Source organism: Haemaphysalis longicornis, unplaced genomic scaffold (assembly GCF_048455015.1).
Source record: "Haemaphysalis longicornis isolate Haplotype H1 unplaced genomic scaffold, Haemaphysalis longicornis Haplotype H1 scaffold_1, whole genome shotgun sequence".
Taxonomy (NCBI): Eukaryota; Metazoa; Arthropoda; class Arachnida; order Ixodida; family Ixodidae; genus Haemaphysalis; species Haemaphysalis longicornis.
Window position 1 is genome coordinate 273,184,789 of NW_027526203.1, and position 14,639 is coordinate 273,199,427.

Consider the following 14,639-nt stretch of genomic DNA (forward strand, 5'->3'; position numbering starts at 1 on the left):
CAGTTGAGCAGAATTGACTGCAAACGGGGCCTTGTGTGCAGCGCTGAAAGCGGGCCCAGCGGGTCACGTGATGCGCTGCAAGGGGTGTGTCGCAGGTGAACTTGCGCATCCGCGGCAAAACCGCTGGACGAGAGTAGTGAAGCTTTGCTTTAAAAATAAAACCAGGTCCTAGGGCCTCCATATTTTGATATGACGACTTATATTAACCCTGTAACACTATCTTTTTAGCAATGCATTCGTGCACAGAGGTGAAGCCGACAATGGGGATGGCTCTAAGCTTGGACTTTGTAAGCTTTATTTCCCACGTTGGGTTTTACACAATGAAGCACGATCATCTACGGAGTTAGTGTGGTTACAGTCCCGCTTTAAGCTCCTCTCCACCGCCATTGTTCCTTTTCCGAGTCGTGTATACTCCTCGTCAAGCCTGGCGTCTCTCTCTCCTTTGACATTGCGCAATCACGCGCGCTCTTCGGCGGCCACATCTGCCGTGCACTAAAGGTTGCGACGTGATTGGCGTAGCCACGCTATGATTAAATGTCATTGCCACTACCCACCAGTTATTTGTGTCCTTAGTCTGTGACGTAGACATGGTGCCGCTGTCCTTATATGCATCATAGAAGATGTCCAATGCAGCTAAACCCCAGCATAGCAAATCGTGCCCAAGTGTCAGCTTTACTGGACTTCCCTCTGCACAGGGGGAAAGGGCTCTGAATTTTACACTTTTTCCACTGACCTCACACGCTGCGAATGTACACACATTCGTCAGACACAGACACTTTTCCTTCGTGCGATGTGGCTTCCTAACACATTGTGTTAGGTGCTTCCTACATTCGCAACGCTTACACCCCCGCCCCCGCCCATATTCCATACAGCTGAGAGAGCGTCGCCGCTTCCCCACCTTATTTTCGGCTTCTCACCTTGCCCACGTTAGGGACCCTGAAGCGCCTGGAACGCCTGCGTAGTCTCCTCCCTGTTCCATCAGAACCCTACCTTCGTCAACCGAACAAGGGTCGTTTTAAGCGAAGCTTCTTTTCCCTCCCTGTCCTGGTAGAAATCAAGGACCTTTGAGCGAGAGCAATCTTATCATTGTCATCGTTGTCGTGGGCGACACGGCATTGGACAAGAAGCTAAATGTGTCCTTTCTTGCCGAAACCCCGCGAATTTCGCGCTGAGCATGCTCTACCTATCTTTCTAGCATTGCAACATCACCTTTCAGCTGCCCCAGCTATATACACAACGACCCGACCGAAGACATGAAAGTCCGCCACACACTCGCCGGGAAGCACCGTGTTAGCTAATTAATATGGATAATTGATTATGACTAACGCGCCGACGCTACACAGGCGATGAGGCGCGCCGTAGTGGAGGGCTCCGGATTAATTTTGACCCCCTGGGGATCTTTAACGTGCGCCGAAATCTCGAACTCACGGGCGCTTTTGCTTTTCACCTCCACCAGAAAAGCCGCCACCGCCGCGGCCGGGAATCGAACCGGCGTCCTTGGGCTCAGCAGCACAACGCCTTAGCCACTGAGCCACCGCGGTAAGAGAGAGAGAGAGAGAGAAATGACTTTATTGAACATTTGTCCGGCGGGAGGAGACGGGTCAGGCCACGCAGGGCTTCGCCGTCCCCCCTGTCTATATTGTTAGGCAGACCTCGAAGCACTGGGGCCTGGACCACAGCCTGGGCTACTAGAAGGGTCCCCGTCTCTCTTCCCTCCGCCATCCCGAGGGGCGGCAGAAAGAAGAAGGTGCGGGTCCCCCTTTCGCCTCTGCTGCGCCAGAGCAGCCTCGAGCCGCTGGACTGCCTGCAGTTGCCGCTGGCATTCTGGCGAGCTCATGAGTCCGTAAATGTCCGGGGGGAGGTCCTTGCAGCCCCCGCTTGCTACGTGTCCACCACAACCCCACAGCAGGTGGGCGAGGTCCGCGGTTGTAAGCGCTCACACACTGCACACACTGTCTTCGTAAACGTCCGGGCACACGTGTCGCGCAAGCGCTGGCGTGAGCACAGTCTTAGTCTGCATCTGCCGTAGGAGCACCGCTTCTCTTCTCGTCAGTCCCGGGTGGGGTGGCGGGAAGGCGCGTCTCCCGTCTCTGTACCATTGGAGCACTTCACCGTAGACGGTCAAGGGCTCCATCTCTGCGTCTGCGTTGTGCTGCTGTTGCCGGTCCGCTGGTGCGGGGGACGGCGGGCGGGGTGGCGCAGTGCGGCACGTTGATAGTTCTCGCGCTGCGGCGTCCGCCTCTTCGTTGCGGTTGCTGTGTCCGTCCGGTAGGTCCACTCCCGCGTGTGCGGGGAACCATCGGATTCTTGTAGTCCTTGTTCGACCCTTCCCTTCGGCATTCGAGAGGATGCGTGCCGTGGTCCTGCACACTGCATTCCTGGCGAAGCTTGCGATCGCCGACCTGGAGTCGCTCAGAATCGTGGTCGTTGTCGGGCAGCTCATGGCCAAGGCTATGGCCGCCTCTTCCGCCTGTCGAGCCGTTCTGGCCCTCACGCTGCCGGCATTCAGCAATTCTCCAGTGGTGGCTTTCAGCACCACCGCCACGTACGCGTCGGAGCGTCCGCGGTACTTGGCCGCGTCCACGTACACGGCTCCCTCGTCTGCGTTATACGCCTTGGCGAGCGCTTGTGCTCGCGCCGTTCGCCGTTCCGCGTTTCTGTCCGGGTGGATGTTGCGCGGGAGCGGCGGTACTTTGATACTTCGGGCGATTTCGTCTCTTAGTGGGACGATCTCGTCCTCCCGTAGCGATCCCAAGGGAGGGTTGATTCCCAGTCTTTGCAGAATTTTTCTGCCAGTCTTTGTGGAGCTCAGGCGCTCGAGCTATGCCACCCTTTGCGCTTCGCTCACCTCTTCTAGGGTATTGTGCACCCCCAGTGCTAGGAGAGCTTCGTTATTCGTGCCATTCAGGAGGCCGAGGGCCGACCTGTAGGACTTGCGGATCGCCGCATTTATCCTATCCTTTTCTTGCTTTTTCCAGCGATGAAACGCGCCGACGTAGGCGACGTGACTCATCACGAAAGCCTGTAACAATCGGAGGAGGCTGGCCTCTCGCATCCCCTGCTTGCGCGTGGAGATCTTCTTGATGAGCCGCGTGGCTACTCCCATTTTCGTGGTCATCCGGTCGATCGTAATTGAGTTGCTCCGGTTCGCTTCGACGTGAATGCCTAGCACCCTTATGCTCTGTACTTTCGGGATGACGGTGCCGTCTCCCGTTCTCAGCACAACGTTCTTTTCGGCCTCTTCTGCGGCCCTCTTGCGATACCGACCCGGCGGGGGCAAGATTAGCAACTCGGATTTCTGCGGGGAGCATCTGAGTCCCGTGCCTCGTAGGCTGGCCTCGATGCAGTCCACCGCCTCCTGTAGCGTTGTTTCAATATGGCCGTCACTGCCCCCGGGTACCCACAGGGTAATGTCGTCCGCGTATATTGTGTATTTCAGGTGAGGAAGCTCGTCTAGCCTTCCGGCGACCCCGATCATCACCAGGTTGAATAGTAAAGGTGAAATGACCGAGCCCTGCGGGGTACCCATGCTGCCGAGCTCTCTCTCTTCCAGTTGCGTCTCTCCAATCTGAAGCCGGGCGGTGCGCTGCGTCAGAAAGTCTCTGATGTAATTGTACGATCGCTCTCCCAGTCCGAGGATCGCGGAGTGCTTCACCTTTTCGAAGGCGCTTTGCAGGTCCAAACCGAGGATGGCGCGATTGTCCGCTGTGGAGCTGTTGGCGACATCCACGACCTCGTGTTGTAGGAGCAACATGGCGTCCTGCGTGCCGAGCCTCTCTCGAAAGCCCAGCATCGAATCGGGATACAGCCCGTTGTCTTCTAGAAACCTTTGCCACCTGTTATTGAGCACGTGTTCCAGAACCTTTCCCACACACGAGGTGAGGGATATAGGCCTCAGGTTCTCGATGCCCGGTGGCTTGTTCGGTTTGGGTATTAATATCGTCCTGGCAGTCTTCCATTGCTTTGGGAGCTTGCCCGACTGCCAGCATTTGTTATAGTACTTGGTGAGGGCCGTTATTGCCTCGTCACTCAGGTTGCGCAGGGCCTTGTTGCTCACTCGGTCCGGACCTGCGGCCGACTTGCAGTTCAGATCTTGGGCCGCCTTGCGCACTTCCCACTCCTCTATGTCTTTGTCGAGGGCGGGGTTGGGCGGACCGTCGTAATTTGCGTGTGCCTCGCTCGGGGTGTCGGGGAGGTAGCGCTCGTTTAGGCGCTTGTACACCTCCTCCTCGCCGAGCTTTTTGGTGGCCGTGTACATTAATTGCGCCAGCCGGTGGTGCTGATAATCCTTGCTTTTGGTCTCGTCCATCAAGTGCCGGAGCAACTTCCACGTACGGCCTTTGTGGAGTTGCCCGTCGGCTTCGTTACAGATTGCGTGCCACTGCTGAGTGCACAGCTGTCTACTGTATTTTTCAATCTCGCGGCCAAGCGCGGCGATCCTCTTTCTGAGGTTTCGATTGTGCCGCTGCCGTTTCCACCGTTTTTGCAGGGCCCGTCTCGCCTCGAGCATGTGCGCAAGGCGAGGATCCATTCGGGAGATCTCTTCGTCCGTCTCAACCTCCGTAGTCGCCTGCGAGACGGCCGTGATGAGCCCCTCGGTCCACTTCTCTATTTCGTCGCCTTCGACTTCGCCCAGGTCCGCGTCCCGAAACTAGTGCCAGTCCGTTAGTTTGTGCTTGATTTGTTGTCGACGTCCGATTCCGCCCCCGCTCCCGCTGGTTCGGGTCGGTATCTTGACCTCGATGATGTTGTGGTCGCTGCCCATGTTCTGACCCGTGTTCCTCCAGTGCGCGGTTCTACCGTCCGGCAGATACACGAACGAGAGGTCCGGGTTGGTGTCCCTGGCCGTGGACGTGCCGATGCGGGTCGGGCTGGACGGGTCCGTGAGGAGGACGTACCCGGCTTCGGCGGCGTCTTCTAGTAGGCTTCTGCCCTTGGCCGACGTGATCGTGTAGCCAAGCTCTTTGTGTTGGGCATTGAAGTCCCCGCAGACGACAATTACGCTGTCTTGATGAGGAGCCGTGTTGCGCGCCTTGTGTTGGCGATGTTTCGGATTACTGTAGATGTTTACCAAGAGTAGAGTGTCTTTCTTCTGTTTCTTGCCGGTCGTGTTCGCCACCTCTGTCGCGCAGTGCTCGATGGAGCTGCCCTTGCGGCCGAGGAAGTGTTCGTGTTTGATGAACGTGATTCCCTTGCGGACGAACGTGCACACACCCTGCGCCGCCCCTTTCCCGCAGGTGCGGGCGCTGGGTGGGCTGGCGTGCGCACGGTAGCCAGGCAGGGACATCGCGTTGTTGTCTTCTGCGTGCGTTTCCTGGACCATGATGATGTCGGGGAGGTCCGATTCACCAAGGCCCCGCAGGTGTTGTTGTAATACTGCTCTTCGGCACCGGAAGCCGTTGGCGTTCCAGTGCCAAATCCTCAAGCTTGTATCGGTGCGGTTGTTACTTGGCATGTTGGTGGTATTGGCTGTATGGTTCCGGTGTTGAAGTGGCTACCGACGACCCCCAGGATGAAGGCCTTCATGTCCTCAGAGTTCATACTTTGCTCGATTTGTCTGCTCAGGTCGGCGAACTGTTTGTCCAGCCTGTCGGCGAACTGCCTGGTTAGCCTGTCCCCGAGCCTTTTCTCGAGCTCCTCCCAGCGTTTCTCCCACCTGTTTAGTCTGTTTGTAATTTGCCGGAGGCGGATATTCAAGCCCGCGTAGCCGGGGGCCCTCGCTTCACTCGCCTCTTGCGTGGAGATGGACGAGATGGTAGACTCGTCGCCATCTTCCTTTTCCATGTCCGGCGCTTCTTCTGCTTCTTCTTCTTGTGGTTCCTTCTTCTTGTGGACGTGGTCAACGTCACGTCCAAGCGCGGAAGAAGAGCACAAGCGAGCACGGAAGGGCCCCTCTCGCAGCAGCAACAACTCGCCCTTTCGGCCACCGGTAAGCAAGCCCTCGATTTTGCTTCGAAACCCCGCAACCAACAACCGACGCGAGCTCAGTTTGCCCGCAAAGTCAACGTAAGCATGGCGAAGGCAGCAAAGATGCCCAACTTTGCTCCCCGAGACGAAATCAAAGTCGTAGTCAGGCCACCGCGGTAAGTAGCACCATGTTAGCAACTTAGCATCCCCCAACGCCATGCGCACTATTACTGGACTCCCCCGCCTAACACCAATTCCACAGCTCCAAGCAGAAGCCCAGTTAAACACGCTTGATGAACTCATTCATCAGCGTCGTTCTTCCAGTGGCAGCAGCTCTCGCCGCGTACATGGGCCAGCCGCCGAATACGATGCCAGCCTTTCCCGCCGCAAGACCGCCCTGGCTGTTCCATCAGGTGACGGACAACAAGCCTCTGACAAGGCTACACGCCCGTACCTCGGGCCTTCACCAGCCTCCAGATGCCGTCCTTCATGTCCCTGACTGGGCGCCTGAGACGCAACCGCTGGTTGTCCAGGCTTTTGTGGACGCCGGGGCATACGACTGCTTCGTCACCACGGCCTTGACGTGTCCCTCCGACACTGCCATAAATCGAAGCTGCGCGTACGCGTCACTCCGGGCACTCCCAAGCCTGCAAGCAGAAGTTACTGCCATTAGGGATGGCCTGGAGGCAGGTGCTTGCAACGACTTTGACTATTGGGGACAAGCTGTAACTTTACACGGACTCAACGGCAGCGATTCGGGATTTGTGTCGCGTTGCGCGTTGTACAAGCCTGGCCGCACGCATTCACGAGATTATGGACACTTATCCATGCCCTGTCCGCGTTTCATGGATTTGCCGGGACACGCTTCCTGCCCACACTGTGGCAGATCGCGCCTGCCACCGAAGAGACCTCCCACGGCCACTACCACTACTTCGAGTATCTACCCTGGAAGAACTGCTGGTGGAAAAAGAGAACCTCCGGCGCGCCACGCGTGCTTTACTTTCACCGCGTGGAACTGACCTCCGCAGTGGGCTCGCTCGCTGGGAGGAGGTCTTGCTGCGGAGGCTTCGAGTTGGGGTGGCGTTATCCCCAGCAGTTATTCACGCTTGGCCTGCCCGATATTACGCCCCTTCTGTGTGACTCCTGCGCCAGAAGCTGACGTTGAACACTTGTTGTGGACTTGTTCAGGTCTTAGAAACGCCAGAATCCAACACCTCCGAGGCACAGGGCTCCATCCTGGGAGACCCCCCGATCTTAAAGGGGCACTGACACAAAAATTTTGCATCTTGTTTTTTTTTTGTTGCGATACGTAGCTAGTGAACTACTTATAACCTGTAGAAACCTCATTTGCTTCAGCGTGCGACGGTTGTGCCGCGAGTGCCGCGAAACGATGGATTTTGTGGATTTTGTGTGAACAAAGATGACCACGTGACCGTCGGAGGGATATCACAGAGGAGAGCCGCCGTAGCACTGTCGAATCCGCATCGACGGCAGTTTCTGCGAATGCCCCCACGTACTGATCTCGTGAGGCGCTTAATTAAAAAGCGACCGTGGATGTGACGCAGGCGCTGCGAGTGCAATTGCTACCGCGGCTAAAGAACGACGCGCGACGCTCGAGACGGTGGGTGGCAAGACGCGCGCTGGGAGCAGTCGGCCGGTCTGCCTACAGGTCCGCCTACAGATGTGTTCGGCTTAGCACTGCGGCGGATATTCGAGTGCCGCTCTCGCAAGCGGTGCAGATGACAATTTTTAATGCAACCCGCCATCGCATCATTAACTCCTTTCTCATGTAAGCCACCATGGTCGGAACTTGGGGACAATTTCGTGCAGCGGTAACAAGCTATCACTCGAGCTACCTGCGCCGGCCTGGGCCACTTCGCGGCCGTGGCCGCCGCCTGCACAGCGACCGTGCGGCTAGCTCAGTGGGCTTTTCGTGCCTCCGGCGCGTTTTCGCATCCAATGGTAATAAACAGTAATAGAAACAGAGTGCCTGGAATCGCTGTAGAACTTTGGTCGCGGCCAGCTGCCCGATTAGCTTACGAAATCACGGCGCCTCCGCCGCCAACGATCGGGTCGTTCGTTCTCGAGAGCAGAAGCTCCGCCCTCCGGCTCTCCGATTGGAGCGGCGAGCCGGGCGAGCCGGCGAAAAACGCCGGCAGTGCGGAAGCGGCAAACACAAACTCGTGACGTGTTTAGATGTTGTTTATTTACACCATATCCTCGGGATGTCGATTGCGCGTGGTCCTCTGCTGGCTGCTCGGTTGCGTTTCGCACACTTTAAAATTGATTTTAAATATGTTCTAGACTGTATTCGCCGCTGATATTTTGCAGATGATGTATATGTGTTCCCACCAATCTATCTCCGATGTTATCTCGCCTTCAAAATTTTGTGTCAGTGCTCCTTTAAGCGTTGGATATGGGGACCCCAGTACTCGTCTCTTCTTGGCTTTCTGCGTGCAACTGGTGCAATGTTGTACCTATAAACCTCCCTGTTATGCCGTAGGGCAATCTATCGTATTAAAAAAAAAAAAAAAACAGCGCAGCTTCGCTGGACAACCAACCACCTTCGCAGAGTGGAATGGTCGGGGATTTTTTTAAAGCGATAGCTTTCTTAGTCGGAAAGCTTTCTTAGTCCTGTCAAAAAACTAATGCATTTCCTCATAGACCGGATGGTCGACCGAAATGCTCTGATAAGATCTCTGGACACACAGCGCGTGCGGAAAACCGGGCTTCCATTGTGTCAAAACGGTTACTCGAAAATCGCGTAAAAGTAACGGTTCTAGATAAGACAACACACGCTTCGATCATGAAGAAGTATGCAATCGTATACCTATATCTCATAAACAACGTCTGGGTATACATTAGGTTGTTCGTAGATGCGTTTGCGTAGTGCGCGAAAAATCGTCGCATGAGTTCCCTCTTCGTTTGCGGTTTGGGTGTCTGAAGGTTGGCAATCGCTTGGACGCGCTTTCAGCGAAGGTTTACACACTCTTAGCAAACGTTTTGACGCATTAATGCGAGAAAACTTTCGCGCTTCGCTCAAACTTCGTTAGAAACGGATGGTAAAGCATTTTATAAACGCGAAGAATGTTTTCGTGAGTGCTTCTGCGGCGGTAATTCTAAAAGCCAACTTGATTACTATACAGTGTTTACACGAGAGAAGCGTCATGGTCTAGCTGGACGGGTTGATTTTTCATGTAGCCTGCCTTCAGCACAGAAGCACTAAGACGGGAGAGAGGGGTGAGAGTTTTTGTGTCCGATATGAGTTCTTCGCACAATACGTGACGAGGTGGGGCTCCTTGCATTGGGCTATGACCATTTATGGCTCACCCTGTGGGACTATCACCGCCGGCACATGCGCATGAAGAAACCATTCGTCGGACGCCGATTTTAGTTGCGGACGCAGTTGCCGATATTCCTCGGAGAACAAAGGAGCGTGAAGAAGGGATTGCGGAGCAGAAGCACCATCGCCTTGAGAGAACAACGCTCCCTAGAATCTAGAGGACCCCGAGCGGAGCTCTCGCGGCAGCCGGGGCAAACAAACGTCATGCAAGCAGTTTGAACAACACTGGGAGGGCTATACCCGCTTGAAGCTGAGTGCATGCGACTGTCGACCGATCCTTGTCCGAAGAACGCTGTGCGTATCCTCTCCCGTCGGATCAAAAATACCGAGGTTAGCGGCCTATTCCGACACCCACAGAGAGACTTGTTGCCTGTGCCAAGCGGCGTTGTTACGGCGTTTGTATCCCAGTATCGAGTCTAAAACCCCGTATGTCGCGGTCCTCGCTGGACCAAAGCACAATGCCATCGCATTTCCACGAACATTTCGGACAGATTTTAGGTCGTGAGCGATAAATGACCCATTGAGCAGAAAACAAAAACACCGTCCAGCGTCAGCGAAACGGCTCTCAAAATGGCTGACGGTGCAAGGAGAATAACAGTAAAACGATTGAGTTGAAAAAATTAAGCAGAATTTGGCACGGGCGGGCGTCGAAGACAGGAACCCCGGAACGCCAGTCGAGAACACACTTCCGACGCCACTTCAGCTCCACGCCTCCAGATCACTAAAGGTGAACCTTACTGCATGCGTATCCACCCGTTAAAGCTGAATATAGGCCGGAAAACATTCACACTGAGGTGGATTGGCCAGTGCCGATAACAACTGTTGTCAGAGGCCCGCGGCTGATGGACCAATTCCCGTTGGCTTCGACGTCACCCAAACTACTCGAAGCAGCACTCAGCGGCGTTCAATTGGCCAGTAATGCTTTCGCATGCACAACTCATAAGAAGTACTTAGGTGTTTGGGGGGGGGGCTGGGGCTATTGGCGTCGGCTGTCGTCGTCGTTGCCGTGGATCGTCTCATGTAGTAAGGGTACTAAAACACTGGGACACTCGTTTTCTAACGCCTAGCGCTATAATGCTTCGTGCTTCAAAGACACGAGACTTTTGCTGCACATCTGTATACCTCTACCCCCCAACGGTTCCATCTCCGTAGGCAAAACACGCCAATGCTCCAAGAATATGCTTTTATACACTGCAGGCTTCGTCCCTCAGGTTTCACGTTAGTGGAGATGGCCCGGGAATTTTTTCGTACTCACCAGCCGTTGTCCCGGTACTCTGCACTTTTCTAAGAAATGGTGTTGTCGGAGTATGCTCATTGAAAGACCAGAGCCAGCCATGAATGAAAATGCGTCCGAATAGCAGCAAACACTCGCTATGTATACGGACTGTATGAATATGCGGCTACGCGGTTTCCCCTCCCACCAATACTTTTTCGCGCCGGAGAAACATAGCGAGGAAATTGCGTGCGTGCGTGCGTAAAGCGCTAGACACATGTACGATTGGTACACGCGATTCGTATGCGACTGATCGTTACGACTGTCACCACGACTAGTCGTACGCGTGAATTTGAGACACATGGCCCGATGCGGGTGTGCGATGCCTCGTCGGCGCCGCTCCGCCCACTGTTTTTGCTCCATGGTCAACTACGACGATCGCTGAGCTGAATTTGTAGATTCCGCGCGTTTGTACGCAAGAAATGGATAAAGCAGGCAATCGCGAAGCGTTTCCTGCCTTCGGAAACAGTTCGCGCACACGCCGGCCGCGCCTGCCAGCTCGGACACTCAGCGGCTCGAACCGGCGCAGACCACGGTAGCAACCGCTTGTCGCTGCTCTTCTGAATCAATCTGATCGTTAAAATGAAGTTCCACATGCGAGAAAGTAGGTGTTAGTGTGGTGAAAAATTGTGCTTGGGATTGTTATCAGGGCTTATTTTAAAAGCGGCGATCAGATATCTGCCGCGGGGCGGTGCGCCGACCGGTCGAGAGATGGCAATACCTGCGCGGAAGCATCGAAACAGGCTACGCAGATGTTCAACTACGACGATCGCTGAGCTGAATTTGTAGATTCCGCGCGTTCGTTCGCAAGAAATTGATAAAGCAGGCAATCTCGAAGTGTTTTCTGCCTTCGGAAACAGTCCGCGCACACGCCGGTCGCGCTTGCCAGCTCGGCACACTCAGCGGCTCGAACCGGCGCAGACCACGGTAGCAACCGCGCTTGTCGCTGCTCTTCTGAATCAATCTGATCGCTAAAAAGAAGTAGCTTATGCGAGAAAAGGGATGATAGTGTGGTGAAAAGTTGTGTTACGGATTGTCATTCGCAGTTACACAGATAGCGGCAATCAAATATCCGCCAGGATGCTAAGCCTAAAGTTTCCAACACCCGAGCCGACCAGAGCAACGCACGCCGGTTGCGGGGGGTTGGGGCTCAGCGGGCTCTCATTGGCTGTGGCCTCACGACGATTGCAACGATGGCACGACTGCATCTGGCTTGCCAGACGCACGTCGTGAGCCTCCTCCGACCAGCGATCGACGCCAAAACAGGTCCTAACGATCAATCGTAACGATCAGTCGCATGCGAATCGCGTGTACCAGTCGTACATGTGTCCAGCGCTTAACAGCGTCACGTGACCTTCATTACCTCACCGCTGCATTTATCTCTTATCCTCTCCCGCATTCGCTATCAAGTGCCGTACGTCGTCCTAACGCGCACCTTGGAAGGCAAGCTTGACGCTCTAATCCGCAAAGCGACAAAAATATCTGGGTCTTCCTATTACCTCTAGCACCACCCGACTTGCGCAACTTGGTGTTCTCCCGACGGTTACTGACATAATTGACATCCATCGCAGCCACCAACGTCAACGCCTCTCCGAAACTGCATCAGGTCTTTATATCTTACGCACATTAGGATACCCGTCCCGTCCTCCCCGACCTCAAACAACTCCTCTAGACAGAAAAATACTCCAACATATTACAGTAGCACCTATTCCCCGCCACATGGACAAGGAACGCAATCTGTTGCGACCGGATCATCCCAGCGCTGACACCAGTTGTTGCGACCGGGCGGGCAGACTGCAGCCGGGAAGAGGTCCTGAGCTGATAGGCCAACGTAACTGTTTACTTCATAGCGAGAGGTGAGCCGAAGCCAAAAAAAAACATACAATGCCCTGACGGGCGAGGTTACAATACAGGACTTGAGCAGAGCGACCACATGGATTCGCTGCTCGGACAGGAATGATTTTCAGCGTTTGTGCTGCTTCTATTTATACCCAAAAGCAACAAAGGTCAAACGCCCCCAAGTAGTAACACGCCACGAACATCACAGACACACACAACGCTCTTTCCACAGTTCGTGAGTTATTCATAGCCTCGGCGCACGTCGAGTCCGAGAGAGGGGAGAGAGTGTCCCCGAAAGGTGCCGGGGTCGCGCTATCGAATGTTGATCGCGCCGATAGCGAAACGTCTGAGCCGGGTATGTCGAGGCGTGACTCACCGCCACGCGGGCGCCTGATGGGTGTGCCGCACGTCGTGGCTTCGCACGTGGAAGCTGATGCGGGAAAACACGTGGCGTTGATGCGGGAAAACACGTGGCGTTGGCCGATTCGTAACAAATCCCAAACGCCGTCTTATTCGTGCCGCATACTACGCCAAGAAAGTAAACCGTGATACCGACAGCCGCCACGTATTCACAGATGCGGCATTTGAAGATAACCTCGGTGCGGTCGCCTTCATCACTTCAGGGGGTACTCACTACTCCATCACTCGACGCTGCACCTCCCCAGAAGAAGCCGAACTTCTCGCTATCTCTTTTGCCGCTGCTGACAACACATCCCCCGTCCGCACGACCAATATCTATACCGATTCAAAGGCAGCATGCTACCACCTGGCTCAGGGTCTTGCCTTCACCTCCTCACTGCCCTCTTCAACAACGTTAAAGGGCCTTTTCACGTGCACTGGATCCCTGGTCACGCAGGCGTTGCAGGAAACGAACGCGCTCATCAGCTTGCCCGCGAAGCTCTCCTCCGGGCCCCTGTCGACGCTCGCGACACAAATCCTTGTCCTCCCCCTCCGCTCCCCACCTTAGCAGACATTCTAAGCACACGCCGCACGTTCCCTTCCCTCCATTCCGGGCTTACCCGTTGCGAGCAAGTAGTAATTCGGCAGGCGCAAACATATTCACTGCACACACCCACTCGGCTCCATCTGTTGCAACGCACGCCAGACAGCCTTGTCCCACTCTGTCCCCACTGCCTTATTCCCCCTACCCAGGACCGCATTCTGTGGGAGTGCCCCTACAACCCTACCCAACCACACAATTACACCGGAGAGTGGCTGGCTGTTGCGGCGAGTCTCCAACAGCAACGGGAATTGGCGGCCCACATCATCAGGGCCCTCAGCGGCTGCCTGGACCGAGGCGGCTGATTCGCCCCACCATCCCATGAATAATAAAGTTTCTATCTATCTATCTATCTATCTATCTATCTATCTATCTATCTATCTATCTATCTATCTATCTATCTATCTATCTATCTATCTATCTATCTATCTATCTATCTATCTATCTATCTATCTATCTATCTATCTATCTATCTATCTATCTATCTATCTATATATCTATCTATCTATCTATCTATCTATCTATCTATCTATCTATCTATCTATCTATCTATCTATCTATCTATCTATCTATCTATCTATCTATCTATCTATCTATCTATCTATCTATCCGCTTCAAACCCACCAAGCTCTCCAAGTCCATCAAGCAGAGCTGGAATCTCTTCTCAGGCATCCCCATTTGTTCTGTAAAGACTCCGTTCAGTCTGAAACCGGTCAGGGCTGTACTAAACAAGGGAAAGGACTCTTTTGGAGGAGTGGTTGATATTTGAATTTATGGCGACAAAGGCCTAATTCGGCATCGTTTGAGGCAACGGTCAGGGCTCTGTTAAACCGGATTACTAAAACACCAGGAGTTGGTTTCGAAATGCGTACCGCATAAAGAGCTATTCTTTTCTTGGAGTGCTGCAGTTTTATTTGAGCTCTACCGTGACAAGGCTTCTCCTGCCTTGTACATTTGGCGTTGCAAGTTCCTAACCAAAGCAGACCGTAAGAGTAGCAGTTTATCTCTGCAAAACAGAACAAAGAAAACAGGACTGGTGGATGGAAGGGTAAACGTGCCATTACATCTAATCGTCACGCCGCGTCGTGAAAGGAGACATTTTTCTGTTCCGGCAGGAACGCCGCCGCCGCGGTCTAGTTGAAATATATGCCCCACTTTGATTTGGGAAAACTAACTTTCGTTTTTGATCGGCGTAGCTTAGGTCTTCAAGTTCGACTCTGCAATTTAAAGTCACTTAACATAGTATTGGTAGATGCTGCTTTTCCTTGTTTTTTTCC